The sequence below is a fragment of the Triturus cristatus genome, chromosome 2_1 (genome assembly GCF_964204655.1).
Source record: "Triturus cristatus chromosome 2_1, aTriCri1.1, whole genome shotgun sequence".
In the NCBI taxonomy this organism is placed as follows: Eukaryota; Metazoa; Chordata; class Amphibia; order Caudata; family Salamandridae; genus Triturus; species Triturus cristatus.
The window spans coordinates 44,507,848-44,522,583 of record NC_140581.1 but is presented as its reverse complement, the minus strand read 5'-3'; positions in this window follow the sequence as shown (position 1 = coordinate 44,522,583).

Sequence of the window (14,736 nt, the reverse complement as noted above, 5' to 3'; positions counted from 1 at the left end):
AGCTACCACAACACTGAGACAAAGAGCAAAAGAACAAAAACCTCAAAAGAGACTTTAGGAATGGGCTCCCTGAGGGTCCGCTCCTTCACCCGGGTTTACTACATTAGTTTCGTACTATGGGCAGCTCAAGGATACTCACTTGGATAAAATAATAATGCACTCCATTGGTTGAAGGAATCCAATTTTAAAACATTAACACCTTAATAGATGCCATTATACTATTGCATTTCTGCCAAGGTTTTTACCCTTATATTTTAGCTTTACTTTGTTCACCAACATGGAATCAAAGAGCAGGATCAGTGCTCATAAAACAATTATAATCATGGTAAAAATGGATAGATACTATAAGACATTATTAAAATCCATATAAAAAGAATAAATCAATACATCAGCAATAAGTGCATCAATTAATTAATTTTTTTGTGCCAAAGAAGAACCTGGCAATGATTCTTTTCTTAATATTTTTCATAATTCTCCACAACCGTGAAACTGCGAATACTATATAGTCGGTGGATTCGCACTTCAGGAGTCTCTGAGCGTCTCAGCATGTCCTGTACCCAAGGTTACAACAAAATGGTTGGATATGCAAACTGTTAGGGCCTTGGTGTGCAGGATAACACAATAGGTCATGCTCTATTGTTTCACTTGCTGAGAGGCAAATGGCAGCCTGGTGGGGAGAGGGCATCAAATCAGCCCCCCACCAGGTGGTAAAAGAACAGAGGGATAGAGACCCGAATCTAAACTGCAAATAAAGTTTGCTTGCAGCTATCGGCTCAATGTCGCCCAGAAAGCACCCTAGCCCATAGCTATCCCTTCATTGAAGGAAGTCTGGAGTTAAAGTTCATACTTGTGGCGTAGTATGCACATGATTGAACTTATATTGCCAATAAGCATTTTTAATTTGGGCGAAGGAGTAAGAGCTTCAGAAGACGTTGGTGTGTTAGATCTTGGGAGGAATACAAGCTTGTAAAATGGGCAACCCATGTTGCCATGGAAATATTATTTTCAATTGGGGATTACCATCCAACGATCCAGTAGCAATTATGCCCCAAAAGGAGCGGGAATCCCTCCTTCTTGCCACAGCCAACAAGTTCACTTCATCTGCTCCCATTCTCTCTCGGCCTCTCTTATGCAGCCTTTATAATTTAATCGAGCCTCCCTCATCATAGAACGGTCCTGCTCTTTTAGGACCGCTGTCAGCGCTATTCTTGCAAGTTTACACCACTGGTTATCCCACGTTGGGGGGTTGAGCCTTCTGCTCGAGTGGCCGGATTCTACAAAGAAGAATTCACGTAATTTACCAAACAATTGCAAATATGAATCTGTAAGACTTGCCCTTTCTCCCGACTTTGGCTGGAACTGGTCTAAGAGTATCCAAAGACCATCGAGTTCCCCGGCAACACATCGGTAAAGATTGCCAATGGCTTCTTCTGATGTTAAAATAGTGCTCCAACGCACCCTACGCCTGCTAGATATCAAGACAAATCTACCGTCAAGAGGGCCACTGGGATTGGTACCTGCTGTTGGCATTATCATCTTCAGCTCCAATGATAAGGGATTGTGGTCACTCTCCATGCGAGGGATCATACTCATGTCTATTAAAGCAGCGCAAATCCTCCCGTCCAAAAGGATGTGGTCCAAAAGGCACGAGCCCTGCTGGTGATTGAATGTATGATTTCCCTCCCTATCTGAGATAGACCTACCATTACAAGCCCTAAGGAACTGGCTTAGCACAAACGTGCTTAGTTGGACTGCGAAGGGGGACCATTTAACTGCTGGTGAGATTGACAATTGGGGTATAGACCAGTCCAGGGCTTCCTCTGAAGAATGAAGTCTAAAGTGAGCATACAGGGGCTCAAATTGACAATTGACGTCATCTGCTACAATTTTCGTTATCTCATTTGGAAGTGAAGCCAGATGCGCAATTAGCAAGGTAATCACATCCGACTCGGGTCTTCCACCCCAGGGCTTGCAGTATATATTAAAGGCATGACAAGGGATAGGACCAGGCAGTGTAAAACTAATACCAAGTATCTCCGGTGACCCCAGTTTAACGTTTTTAATGTCAGAGCAATATGTGGTTTTAACCTAAATGGTTACTCCCCCAGAAGACCTGTCGCTCCCTGAGGAGATTGCCACTTCATTATAAGATGTCAACCCCTGTCGATAAAGGGGCGTAGTAGACCATGTCTCCTGTAAGAGATATATTATACAAATCAATAAAATTATACCATTCTGGTGTTGCAAGATTAGAAAATAGTCCTGCAACATTCCAGGATACCTGATTGAGGGAGGTGGCAGTGGGCACACCTACAACAACCGCGTTAGTGGCTATAACAGCTGGGGAGGCATGGTGGTCTATCTCCTGGTTACCAAGTCAGTCAACATCTGCCAGAGCTTCAAATCGGTTATAAACCGGGATAACAAATGATGAAGGTGGCAATGCCATAGAAAGAGCAGCTGGACCATTAGAGGGCTTGAGTGCAAGCAAACCTGGTTTGTAGAAAGAACCCAAGCATAGTGGTAAAATGTTGCTAGCAACCAGGGGAGATGATTTAAAGTTAACTATTACACAATCACCAGGTACCGGATCAATCAAATCCACTCTTCTTGTCATCACAAGTCTGCTTCTTAAATTGGGGGGGGGGGGGAGTTCCTATGACTGGTTAACCAGTGCAGAGATATATTCAAGAGGTCATTTTGTGTCTCACGTTGATCCTTTCACATTGGGGGAACTCCTGATAAAACCAGAACATAAGGACAGGAAGCTGGGGGTAGGTTGATCACTGGCTGTTTAATGATTTGAACTGGGCCCCCCATTAGCTCTGTTCTTCTAGTGCAAGTCTCCAGGGGATCCCTTTCGCAGTATCTCATATGATTTAGAGAAGGATCCTTATCCATCAGTGGTGGAATCAACAGGGAGTGATTTGGCAATTGTAACATTGCTGTGGAATTGCCCTGTAATGTAGCAGATAATCTTTGAGTGCTTCCAGCCCGACTTTGATCCGTGACTGTAGCTGTGAATTATACTGCAGCTGCAGCTGGGTTTAGGAATGCTCCGACCCCCGGGTGGTTAATCGCGTGGAGTAAATCTTCCATGGCTTCAAGCCATGTAATAATCAGTGATACTACTGCTTGTAATAAGTCTTTGAATTTCACGAAGCAATCATCCAATAGCTGGACCTTGTAGGAAAGTAGGATCTGCTTCTTATGGTTACCCCCACTTTTTGCTTCATATGATACTGTTTTTGACTAGTCTGACTGGGATACTGCGAATCAGGACACCGGTCTATCTGCTTTCTCCCTAAACTATTATGCAATGTACTTAGGTACACTCCAGATTGGATACTGGGGTACCCTTGTCAGTCCTTAGTGTATGGTACCCATGTACCAAGGGCATAGGTACCCCAGAGGCCTCCCATGGACGGAAGCATACATTATGCCACCCATGAGAGGTCGTGCAAAATGGAACTACAGGCATGCCATTGCAGCCTGTGTAAGATGGTGCAAGCACCTCTTCCTTTAGATATAGGTTTCTTATATCTAAGGGCCACTGCACTTAAAACCTATAAGTCACAACTATAGCAGGCCTTAACAATCTTTAAGGCAGGATGCTTGGTTCTACGTGAGAGGGTGCCCCTGCATGAGCAGGACACCCCTGCAGCCTACGGAGTCCATTCTCGTGGGTTGTCAGAGTATCAGCCATTTACGACATATAGAGTGGCATTATGCAACCGCGTAATGACCAACTCTAAAACAGCTGAAAGTAACCCTATCGTGGTTGGTATCAAACATTGTGGAATCATACCCCCACACTGGTTACCAGTGTGGAAAGTATGATTCCACCCTTCAGAAACGAGCTATGTGAGGACCCTGGTGTTTCTGGTACCAGCCTTCTAGTCCCGGGCAGCCCAAAAGGGTTGCTGCCAACCAGAGACACATTTCTTCCCTCCTGCTGGAAGGCAGAACAATAGGCATCCTGTCACAGGGAGGTGTGACCACCTCCCAGACAGGATTTAGTGTATTAGGCCTGTGTGGGTGCGCTTGCCAGCGACCGAAAGTCTGCATGAGGGGCACATTTGGTGTCCCTGTGCATAGTCCAATTCAAACCAGTCCTGGGAGCCCTTGGCTCCTGCTCTGGCGCGAAACTGGACAAACAACATGGGTGTAACCTCCCCACTGTCCAGACCCTCCCCTGGGAGGGTTTTATGAATCTGTCCAACCCTCTCCCGTGGGTACAAAAGGGCTTACCTGGCTGTAGGAATATAGATTCGATGTGGACAAGATTCTGAACCAGAAACCACTGAACTTCGACCGTTTGGACACTGTGGACCTCTCTGGGCATTGTTTGGGCCCGACTTCATCTCCCTCTCAGTCTGAAGCATAGTCTGTGCCCGTACACCATACAGGCTCCATGCAGGACCTGTGAAGCATCAAGGACAACTGAAGATATTTCCCTTGGAGTGAAAGAGTCACTCCCCTGCAACCACAGGCACCCCATCACAATTGACCGGTCTGCTGCTCCTGAGCCCCTACGGACTCCGAAGTCTCCAGCAACACAGGAGGTGGGTTTTCAAGTCCGTCAAGGTCTGAGCTGTCCTATTACCAAGTTTGAGGTCAGAATCCCTTGTGGGGGCTGCAATAACTGTACCCCTGTGCACCATGTACTTTTGCAAGTGCATATGCTTGTTGGTTTTTCCAAAACAAGTTTACTAGGCTCCGAGTAGCCCTGACCTCTGGCACCATTTCCACCAAAGAACTCTGGCCTCCCCATACCGAGTGCTCCATGGGCTGCTGCTTTGTGAAGCTGATTGAGGTCCACTTGCGACTCCTGTGCCTCCGGCCCGTGGGTCCTGTTGAGGGTCAACACTGCTTTTCTTGTGCTCCTCTGGTTGCTCCAGGCCTGCCCTGACTCTCCTGTATTTGATGAGTCTCCTGGACCTTGCTGGTCCGAATCGTAACCTTTCTTGACCTTCTGCGTGGGTTGCCACTGCCAACGCTTGTTGGTGCTCCAGCCAGACATCGACCCCTCGGCACTCGACATCCTTCATGGGAAAGCTCATATCCAGCTCCTGGTCATCCTTGACATCTCCTGGTCCCTGTGCTTCGAGTCAAGAACCTCCTCTTCACACCTAAAGCACCTGACATCAGTGGGCATTCGTCTACCGAGCCCCTAGTCACTCCAGACCAGTACTGATCACACCGACCTGGTATTAATATGTGATGTATCTCAACAACCATTCACCTGAAACCATATAGCCCCCTCTAATGATCACACCTAACTGGTATTCATATAATCAGTCTTTCTATCTCACCAACCAATCATCTGAAACTACACAGCAGGCTGACCAGGCATTAATATAATCTATCTATCGCACCGACCACTCACCTGAGGCCACACAGCCCCCTCTAATGAACTCACCTACCTGGCATTAATATAATCTAACTATCTCACCAACCTTTCACCTGAAACCACACAGCCCCCTTTAATGAGCACACTAACCTGGCATTAATATAATCTAACTATCTCACCAACCTTTCACCTGAAGCCACACAGCACCCTCTAATGAACTCACCTACCTGGCATTAATATAATCTAACTATCTCACCAACCTTTCACCTGAAACCACACAGCCCCCTTTAATGAGCACACTAACCTGGCATTAATATAATCTAACTATCTCACCGACCTTTCACCTGAAACCACACAGCACCCTCTATTGAGCACACTAACCTTGCATTAATATAATCTAACTATCTCACCGACCACTCACCTGAAGCCACAGAGCCCCCTTTAAGGAGCACACCTACCTGGCATTAATATAATCTAACTATATCACCAACCTCTCACCTGAACCCACACAGCCCCCTCTAATGAACTCACCTAAATTATTAATATAAGTGTCTGCAGTAAACGCATGCAAAGTTTTGTTCTTGAGCACACGACTATTCAGAATAACCAACATTTAACCACTGGATTAACCATTAACCTTGCATTCCGGAGTGGTGTAATACTCGCCATGAAGCGCTTCAAAGCCTTGTCAGGGGCAGTAAACGCTATATAAATGCAATTACAATGGGTGTGAAAAGAGCTGTGCTTTTCTCTCTGCACTGGAAGGCCCCATTAAAAAATCTTCTCAGTGATCCAAATAAGCACACCATAAAACACCTTTCTCAGTGATGCATGTCATGCTGCAAAATAACCACTAGATGGCAGCGCTCACATGTTGATTTGCATGCCAAAGGCATACTCAAGCTTAAATACTAGTCGTACAAGATGTCATTTGCTTTAGAAATGCTTGTACCACATGTTTGACTCAATGAGCTGCGGTTGCATCACTTCAGTTAGTGACATCACTCGCGGTGCCTTTTCTGCTGAAGAAGTGATAGGACTTTGTTCCAGCCCAGGATCTAAGAGAAATCTGTAGAGAAGATAAGAGTAAACTCGGCGCTGTTCATTTATTAACTAAAACTCTTATGAAACAGAGAAACCAAAAACAACCAGCAGCAGGGAGTAAACACTGAGACAGTAACTCTGTCCTGAGAAGAGGCCAGGCAGTGGGGCAGGAAGAACACAGACAGGGACAATGTGAGAGAGACAGAGGTTGGGCAGAGAGACCTCGGACAAGGACTCTGTGTAGAGAGACAGACACTGGAACAGGGAGATCTCAGACAAGGACTCTGTGTAGAGAGAGACAGACAGACACTCGAACAGGGACACCTCGGACACGGACTCTGTGTAGAGAGAGACAGACGCTGGGGCAGGGAGACCTCAGACAAGGACTCTGTGCAGAGAGACAGACGCTGGGGCAGGGAGACCTCAGACAAGGACTCTGTGCAGAGAGACAGACGCTGGGGCAGGGAGACCTCAGACAAGGACTCTGTGCAGAGAGACAGATGCTGGGGCAGGGAGGCCTTGGACAAGGACACCCTGTGTGAGAGACAGACGGTGGGGCAGGGAGACCTCAGACAAGGACACTGTGTAGTGCGACCAACGCTGGGGCAGGAAGACCTCAGACAAGGTTGCTGTGTAAAGAGACACAGACGCTGGAACAGGGAGACCTCGGACCAGGATGCTGTGGAGAGAGAGAGAGAGACAGAGAGAGAGAGAGAGAGAGAGAGATGCTGGATCAGGGAGACTTTGAATAAGGACACTGTGTAGATAGAGAGAGACACTGGGTCAGTGTTGCAAAGTCATCCTGTGCCATGGGAACCCCCCAACCTGTTGCTGATGCTGAGTGATACTGGTGGTAACTGACTCTGACTGACCCTGGGCTCCCCCTAACCAGGCCCAGGGCCAGTGCTATGCGGAAGACACAATTAAAATAGATTGAAACACCTACATACACTAGAGTACGCTAGGGGCTAGGGTACCCTTGTGATTGGCATGACCTCCTCTATAAGGCCCTAGTACATATAGGGCAGGGGGATTGAAACTACCTTTAAGTCCCTAGTATAGAATAGGACAGGGCGGCATTCCTTTCTGCACGTGCACGTGTGCGCTGCTGCGAGCCCGAGGTCACTTTAAAAGCAGCCCTGTGTTCAACAACAGCTTTTAAAATGCTAACTGTGCCCAAACTCTACTTTGGTGTTTGAGGCACTTACAAATGGATAAACTACAATGTTTGGACAAGATAGTAAGTGAGTAAGTAAATATTTATTATATCCTTATTTAATAAAAACCATTGCATAAAAAGGAGCATAAAGAATAGAGCAAGCAATGTATGCATAGCTAAATAAAACAGACAGTGTTGTCACATCATTATCTCGTTCACGTAAGATACTGAGGCCGTCTGTAAATTTTCTTTGTTCCGGATCTATAGAATCAAGTCTCTTATAACAGTTCTGAGTTTCTATAATCACAGTCTCTGATTGCATTATTTTTTATTTGTGCATAATTTCTTTCTAATATGTGTAAAAGTGCACAGGAGGTTATAAGTTGCTGTCCTTTGTTTCAATGTTATATTCCTTCTCTGTCGCCTTTAGCTTCTTTCTCGCCACATCTAGGAAGCGAACTAGACAGCAGGCCGGCCGGATGACCTTTCCGTCAAAGCAGGCCTTAACTGCCTGTCTGCAGGTTCTAATGCGTCGCCTGCTGAAGGCGGGTTTTAGTATGGATCATCTTTCCCTGTCTAAGCGTTCGCATGTTTGCATGTGCAGACAATGTGTAGAATATCTTCCTGAGCCTCGGCACACAGTTTGCATGGTGTTTTAGATTGTGGGCGTTTCCATGGCGGTAAATGCGGCAGTATTGGTAGAATGCCCATCCTGAAGTGCAGAAAAGTTTCTTTTTTGGTCCTGGTATATACAGTCCCTAGATAGGCTTGTGAGGAGCAGCTTTTGTAGCTCTGGATAACGAACCATCCATGTGCTCTTTCAGACAGGGAGGTTTTGTCCTCGAGACTGGATACGATTTTTACTGTTTTGTTGACAAGCTCCTTGAAGGTTTTGTGGACCCCAATTGTGTCCCAGTGAGCTTCTAAGGCCAAGCTGGCCAAGGAGTCTTTTAAATAAATCATGGCTGCACAGTCTTTTTTCCGGTTAAGTTCATTCCATAAAAATTCATTTAGTGAGCCTGGTTCTGCTCCTTTCATTTTGTGCCAGCATTTCAGGTAGGCTCCCTTTCGTGCAGCCTGTTGTTTTGAAATGCCGAACTCTAACCTGATTTGGGCTGGTGATGTATAGCCTGGAAGGGTAAAAATGATTCTCATTGCCTTTGTTACTGTCCCGTCTAGGGTGTCGGCATCTCTCCCTCTGAGGCACTCGCTTCCATAAGTGATGGTTGGGAGGAGTTTTGCTCGAATTACCTGTAGCAAAGGGGTGAAACTTGGGCCGCTTATTTTTTGTTTAATGTTTTTTAGTGCGACTGCCAACAGGATTCCTTTGCCTTTTATAGATGCTTTTTGCGGGAGGAACGTGCCTTTAGTGTCCAAAATTATGCCCAAGTATTTAAATTCACTGACAATATCAAGTTTCTTCCCTTCCAGAACCCATTGGAAGTGGTGTGGTTTATTTTTCCAATGAATAACCATCACTTTAGCTTTGCTGAGATTTATTCGTAGACCATTTCTGTTGGAGAAGTTGCTCGTGGTATTTAACAGGTGTTGTAAGCCAGTTGGAGTGCGGCTAATCAGAACCAGGTCGTCTGCGTAGAGTAAGTTGAGATAGGGGGAAACCGCCAAAGTTCGGGGCATGATGGTTGCACTTATCCAGTTCTGGCGAGATATCTGCCAAGAACAGGTTGAATAGGATCAGCACCAGCACGCACCCCTGCTTCAGACCCTTAGTTGTCGGGATTCTCCGTGATATACTCTCTCCAGCCCCTAGCTTGATTTGGATCCAGGTATCACTATGTAGTAGAATCAGCTGGTTCAGAAGTTTGCTCTTAATTTTCATTTTGGAGAGTTTTGCCCAGAGTTTATTCCTATCAATACTGTTGAAGGCAGCAGAGTAATCTATAAAGCACAGGTATAACGGTCTTTTGAGGAGTTTGGTATTGTCTATTAGGAGCGATAATGCCAGTATGTTTGTTGATGTGCCCTTACTTTTCTGAAAGCCTGATTGATTAATAGGAATAGATGCCGTTTCCGATGCCCATTCTGTAATTTCTTCCAGCAGCAGCCCTGCGTAATATTTTCCATTTTTATCTAGTAGTGCAACCAGTCTATAGTTTCTGCGATGTTTTTTCTGCCTTTCTTATGTATCGGAGATATGATAGACCCTTTCCATGATTCCGGTATTATCTCTGTTTCCATGATATGTGAGTAAAGTGGTAGAAGTTCAGATGCCCACTAGTCCGGGTCTCGTTTTTATAGGATCGGTGGTATACCGTTCGGGCCAGGTGCGCCCTCGGGTCTGCCTTTGCAATTCTGCTCTTAATTTGTTTTGATGTAAATACCCGTGTGGGCTCATCTTCTTGAATACACGGGTCTGAGCCGGCCCTGCTGTGCTCCAGGAGTTCTTGTGTGTTAGTTGAGTATTGAAGTGATCCCAAAGGTATTTTAACCAGTCCTGTTCTGTAATGTGAGAGTTTGTTCCAAGTGCCCTTGGGTTCTGTAATCTCTTCAGTGTATGCCAAAACCTAGCGCTGTTTTTTGCTTTCGCATCGTGAAGGATTTTGGCCCATGCTATTTCTGTGCTTTGACGGCGAGCTTTCCAGATGAGTTTTTTCTTGCTGTTTTTTAGTGATCTGAGCTTAGCTAACAGGTTAGCGTCTGGCCCTGCCCGGTGAAGTTCTCGTGTTGATTTATTTATTCCTTTCTTTATTTGATTTAATTCCTTTAATTGTGGTCCTCTCAGAAGACAGTCTTGCGTGCTCAGTGGTGGAGAGTGGAACCTGTGTCGGGCCGCAACCGCTCTAGTTACGTCCCTCCCTTCTTCATTTGTATGTAATGTGCCAAGTGTTTCAGTTAATTTGCCCCAGGATACAATTACATTCGTGTTATCCTTCTTTTTGTCCTCCCAGAGGGTCTTTGCCTCAAGCAGGAAGTTCTCCAAGTTGGAGATTTTGCATTTGATTCTTCTCAGGTTTGTTGTGTACTCTGTGCATAAGCGGTCTGGTTGCTCAGTAGATGCGGTGCCATAAGCATCCAGAGTAATCTCTTGGGGTAGGTGGTCACTGTAGTCTGAGCTTCCTATCCTAAATTTGACTATGTTATTGAAGAAGGAGTATGACGTGAAGTTTTAGTCAATTGTTGTATTTGCAAGGGCGCTGTAGTACGTAGCTGCTGGCGGGCGGTCTCCCTTAAAACGCCTGTTCAGTGCAACTAGACTCAAATTTTCCAGGTCCCTGAGGAGCTTCTTGGCTATGTTAGTTGGCTTGCCCCACTTGCTTGCTTCCTGAAATGAGATCCCCAGACCGAGGACTGCTCTTCAACTATTTCTTCTCTTTTGTAGGGCCCTGTTAGAAGCATGTTGAAATCTGATACAGAAAGGTTTGGGGTAGCTTCTTCAAGTAGTCTTGATAAGACAGAAACCAGCAGTTTGGCACTCGTTTTTTTGTCCCTCGAGTGAAGGTAGGTATTGACGAGTATTAGCTGCTGATTGTCTGCGAGACCTGTTAGTTCCAGCTTAATTGCTTGTATCCCATTAGTTGTCGTTGTCGTGTTAGGTAGTTTCCTAGCAGTAGATATTGTTTTAATGGAAGTGTAGATTATGAGACCACCCTTTGGGTGACCAAACTTAACTTCCTTGCAGGCCGGAAGATGTTGGGACTTGTACCCTTGGATTTGAAGAGGCTCAACCTGCCAGGTCTCTTGCAGTAAGATGAGGTCGAAGTCTTGAAAGTAAAGTAGAATGTCTTTATCCGTGGCTTTGGACCCTGGTCTATTAACATTCCATGAGCAGAGCTTTAATTGATGCATTTTGTTAGCTGCTTTTCTGCCCTGTCAGGTGTTTCTTGGTCGGGAGTTGATGGTTCGTGATATCCAGGTCCAGCTGTTGTCAATCGTTTTGTTGTCGCCTATTAACCTAAGGTTCCAGGTGTTTGTTTCTGCGCTACGAGCATCCTTAAGTACTAAGTAAGCTTGTCTCGTGGCGCCCATATTCTCATGCTTGTGGCTGGCATATGGCTGTAGTTCATGTAGCACAGGTGCTGTGTAACCTATTACTTTCTGATGTTTCAATCTGATCCCCCAGGCACTGAGTTGCTGTTCTTCCCTCATTATTCTTTCTGCTACGACATGTGTTGCCCAGGTTGTTTTTAGATATTTCTTGGTGTGCCAGTTGTTTTTGGCAGACAAATTCTATGGACTCCAGGTCGCTTGAGGTTACTCCAGTTAAGTTGCTAATGCTGGTTAGTAGTCGCAGAATGTTTCCTCTGTTCAGGATATCCCCTCTCCCTTCTGACTTATATTCCGGAATGAACAGAATTATCTTTGACTCCTCCTGTCGTGGGTACCGATGGCCAGACCCTGCCTCTTGCGGCTCCTCGGTGGTCCCAGGATTTGTCAGAGCCGTGAGTGCTTAAAGTAATCTAATAGTAATCCCAAGGGCCACACTAACCAGTGGCCCGCAATATCAAGTCAATAATAAGCAGTTGGCAACGTAGAAGGTTCAAGCGTTTATTGGCCACAACAGAACTCTACATAGAGGAGCCTCATCGATCCTCACCCATCAGGTGCGCCGAAGAAGACTGCTGGCCCCTTGACAAGGTCACACTTATATACATTACAGATTCAGCATACAAAGCATTGCAAGTGGAAAAGTACCAGTTAGTCCTAGAGCTCCTAAATGAGCTCATACCATCTGCCCGTATAAGGTTACTATCTCGTTCAAAGAAGGTCGGTGGGGTGACTCCCTTTCGTCTCGGGCATAGAGGAATTAAGCTTAGTACTCCCTACTGCAGATGTGACCTTGGGCCTCAGCCGTAAATACAATTCACCCTGTCTCTAGGCTGGTACGAGCTAAATCATACAGAAGGGGGGTAGAGAGAGACACGTGATCCGAAGCACGACTGTTCATGAATCAAGATGGCCACAGTATGGCTTTTCGGCCCTTTCTATCATGCAGGACACGTAGACCAGAGGAGTTACTTTATAAAGCAGTCCTCGATGCATATGGAGTAGAGATACAGTCTAAGATACATTATGCTAACTACACATATTTGACTCGAATCCCACATGCTGATTCATCGGACATCGGCCTAGCGACGGCATTTGCCGTGTTAAATAATACAGAGGATCCACTGCTAGCAGTGGGCTGGTTATCCCTCGTTGTGCTTGGATTGGAGCTCCTTGCGTTCTTGTTACGCAACAGGTCTGTCTGAGTAGCTGAGGAGATCGTTGTCTTTGGTAGCAGCACTTCCTCCGTGCAAGGATTCAGTGTATTCTTCTCTTTCGAGCCATTACCTTAGTTGGACTGTGAGGATACCAGTGCCCTGGTTGAGCTTTCAACGATTGGTCTCCTCTTTGGGTTCTGGCTGGTGCCAGAAAATATGATTTAATGGGAGCGTTTTTGGTGGTAATTGACTTATTTTTTCCCTTTCTTTTCTGCTTCCGGTGGTTTTTCTGCCCGGACCTTGTTTTTTCTGTCATCTCAGTGCCATGGACTTGTCCTGGTGTAGCATGGTCAGCGGTGCCTTCTTGCGCCAGTGTTATTTCTTGGCGTTGGGAGTTTATTAGCTTAATATGAGAGGGGTCCATTCCCCGCCCAGCTTCATGAACGGTTTGCGGACTTTTCCCACGGTACTGTTCAGCCCCCTTTTCTCCATGTGTGTCAGGTTTAGCCTCCCTCCGATTGATTTGTGTCTTTGGTCCTTGCATTTTGTGCAAGAAGCTCATGGCTCCTTGCGGTAATTCTTGATGTGATGATATCACTTGGTTATGTCTCTCCATAATGTCAACATGGGTTGTGGTATTTGTTGGGGCTGCAGTTCTTTTTATCTCCTTTAGGTCACTAAGGAGCTCCCCCATAAGGATCGGTAAAGTTTCAAGTTTGTCTATAATGGCAGGGCAGGAGCAGCTTGAGTGTGCAATTTGGGTGTCATCTTGTACTCTCTTGATGAGATTTCTAATTTCTGTCAATCTGTTGTCGATGTTTGAGATAGGAGAGATAGCTGAATGTCCATTTTATCTGAGTGATATTGCATGGCTTTAAGTGAGAGCTGCATAATATTGAGGAGTGATACCCATAGATCCTTTGGGCTTGTTGAGTGTTCCTCAGTTGGGGAGTCTGTCTGAGTTATGATCGGTTCAGCCTGAGGTATGTCTGGTAGGTAAGAGGCTACCAACTTTGCCCATTCCTCAGCAGTGAGGTAGGGCGCTTCGTTTTTGTCGTCTTTGTGACTTCCTGAGTCTGGGTTATTCTTCAGGGTAGTGGCCTGTTCTTCGTGTGTATTTGGTCGGTGAGCCCCCGCTGCTGGTGACCCAGTGGGATGAAACATTTTTCTTGGTTTTCCTTCCTCCATGTACCCCGGCTGATGCTCTGGTATTTCATTGTTCATTTGGAACGATTTTTGCGTAGAGTGGGTGGGTGGGTGGTGATCGCCCTTTTTGCTACCCTTTTGACTCTGCAGATTCTGTAGGTCCTCTAGCCGGTATGAGGTTAGGCTTAAGTTTGAGTTTGAGTTTGGGTTTGGAGCAATCAGGATATTTGGCTCTAGTGGAATGTTCCACTTGTCCTGATTGCTGGGGTGTTTGATTTTTAGGTGATCACCTTCCTGTTCACCCTCCTGATCGCTAATGAGTGGTAGCGTTGGCATGGTAGGCCATGGGCTCCATACTTTCATGCCTTCAGGTCCACCCCCAGTGTCAGTGCTTGTGGCCAGCTCCTGCTTATGGCCCTCCTTTCTTTCCTCCTGTCGCTGTTCAGCCCTTTTATCTTTTGCAGGTTCTTTTTCTTGTGCTTGCTGCTCTTGGGCTGCAGCAGTGTTATACGGCTCTGCGTCTCTTACGTCTCCTGCTGATCTGTCCTTGGCTTGCTTTAGATGTTGAGATTTGTTCAACAGAGCAGGTGATGATGGTGATGGTGGTGGTGGAACTGGGTGCAATGGTGATGGGAGCCCTTTTGATTCAAAGTTGTTGATGTTTAATATGCCCAGCATCTTTTAAGAATGTAAATTTCGTATATATTTTGGGCTGGAAGCTGGTTTTGGGTATCTTTCCTGGTGTTACTCCTTTAATTGCCACCAATGTATTGTGTGCCAAAGGGGAATGAGGAGTACAAGGTCCTGCCAAGGTTAATCCTTTACCAGACTCGCCCAGAATTTTTCTTTTTGTCCTATGGAGATGACAATAG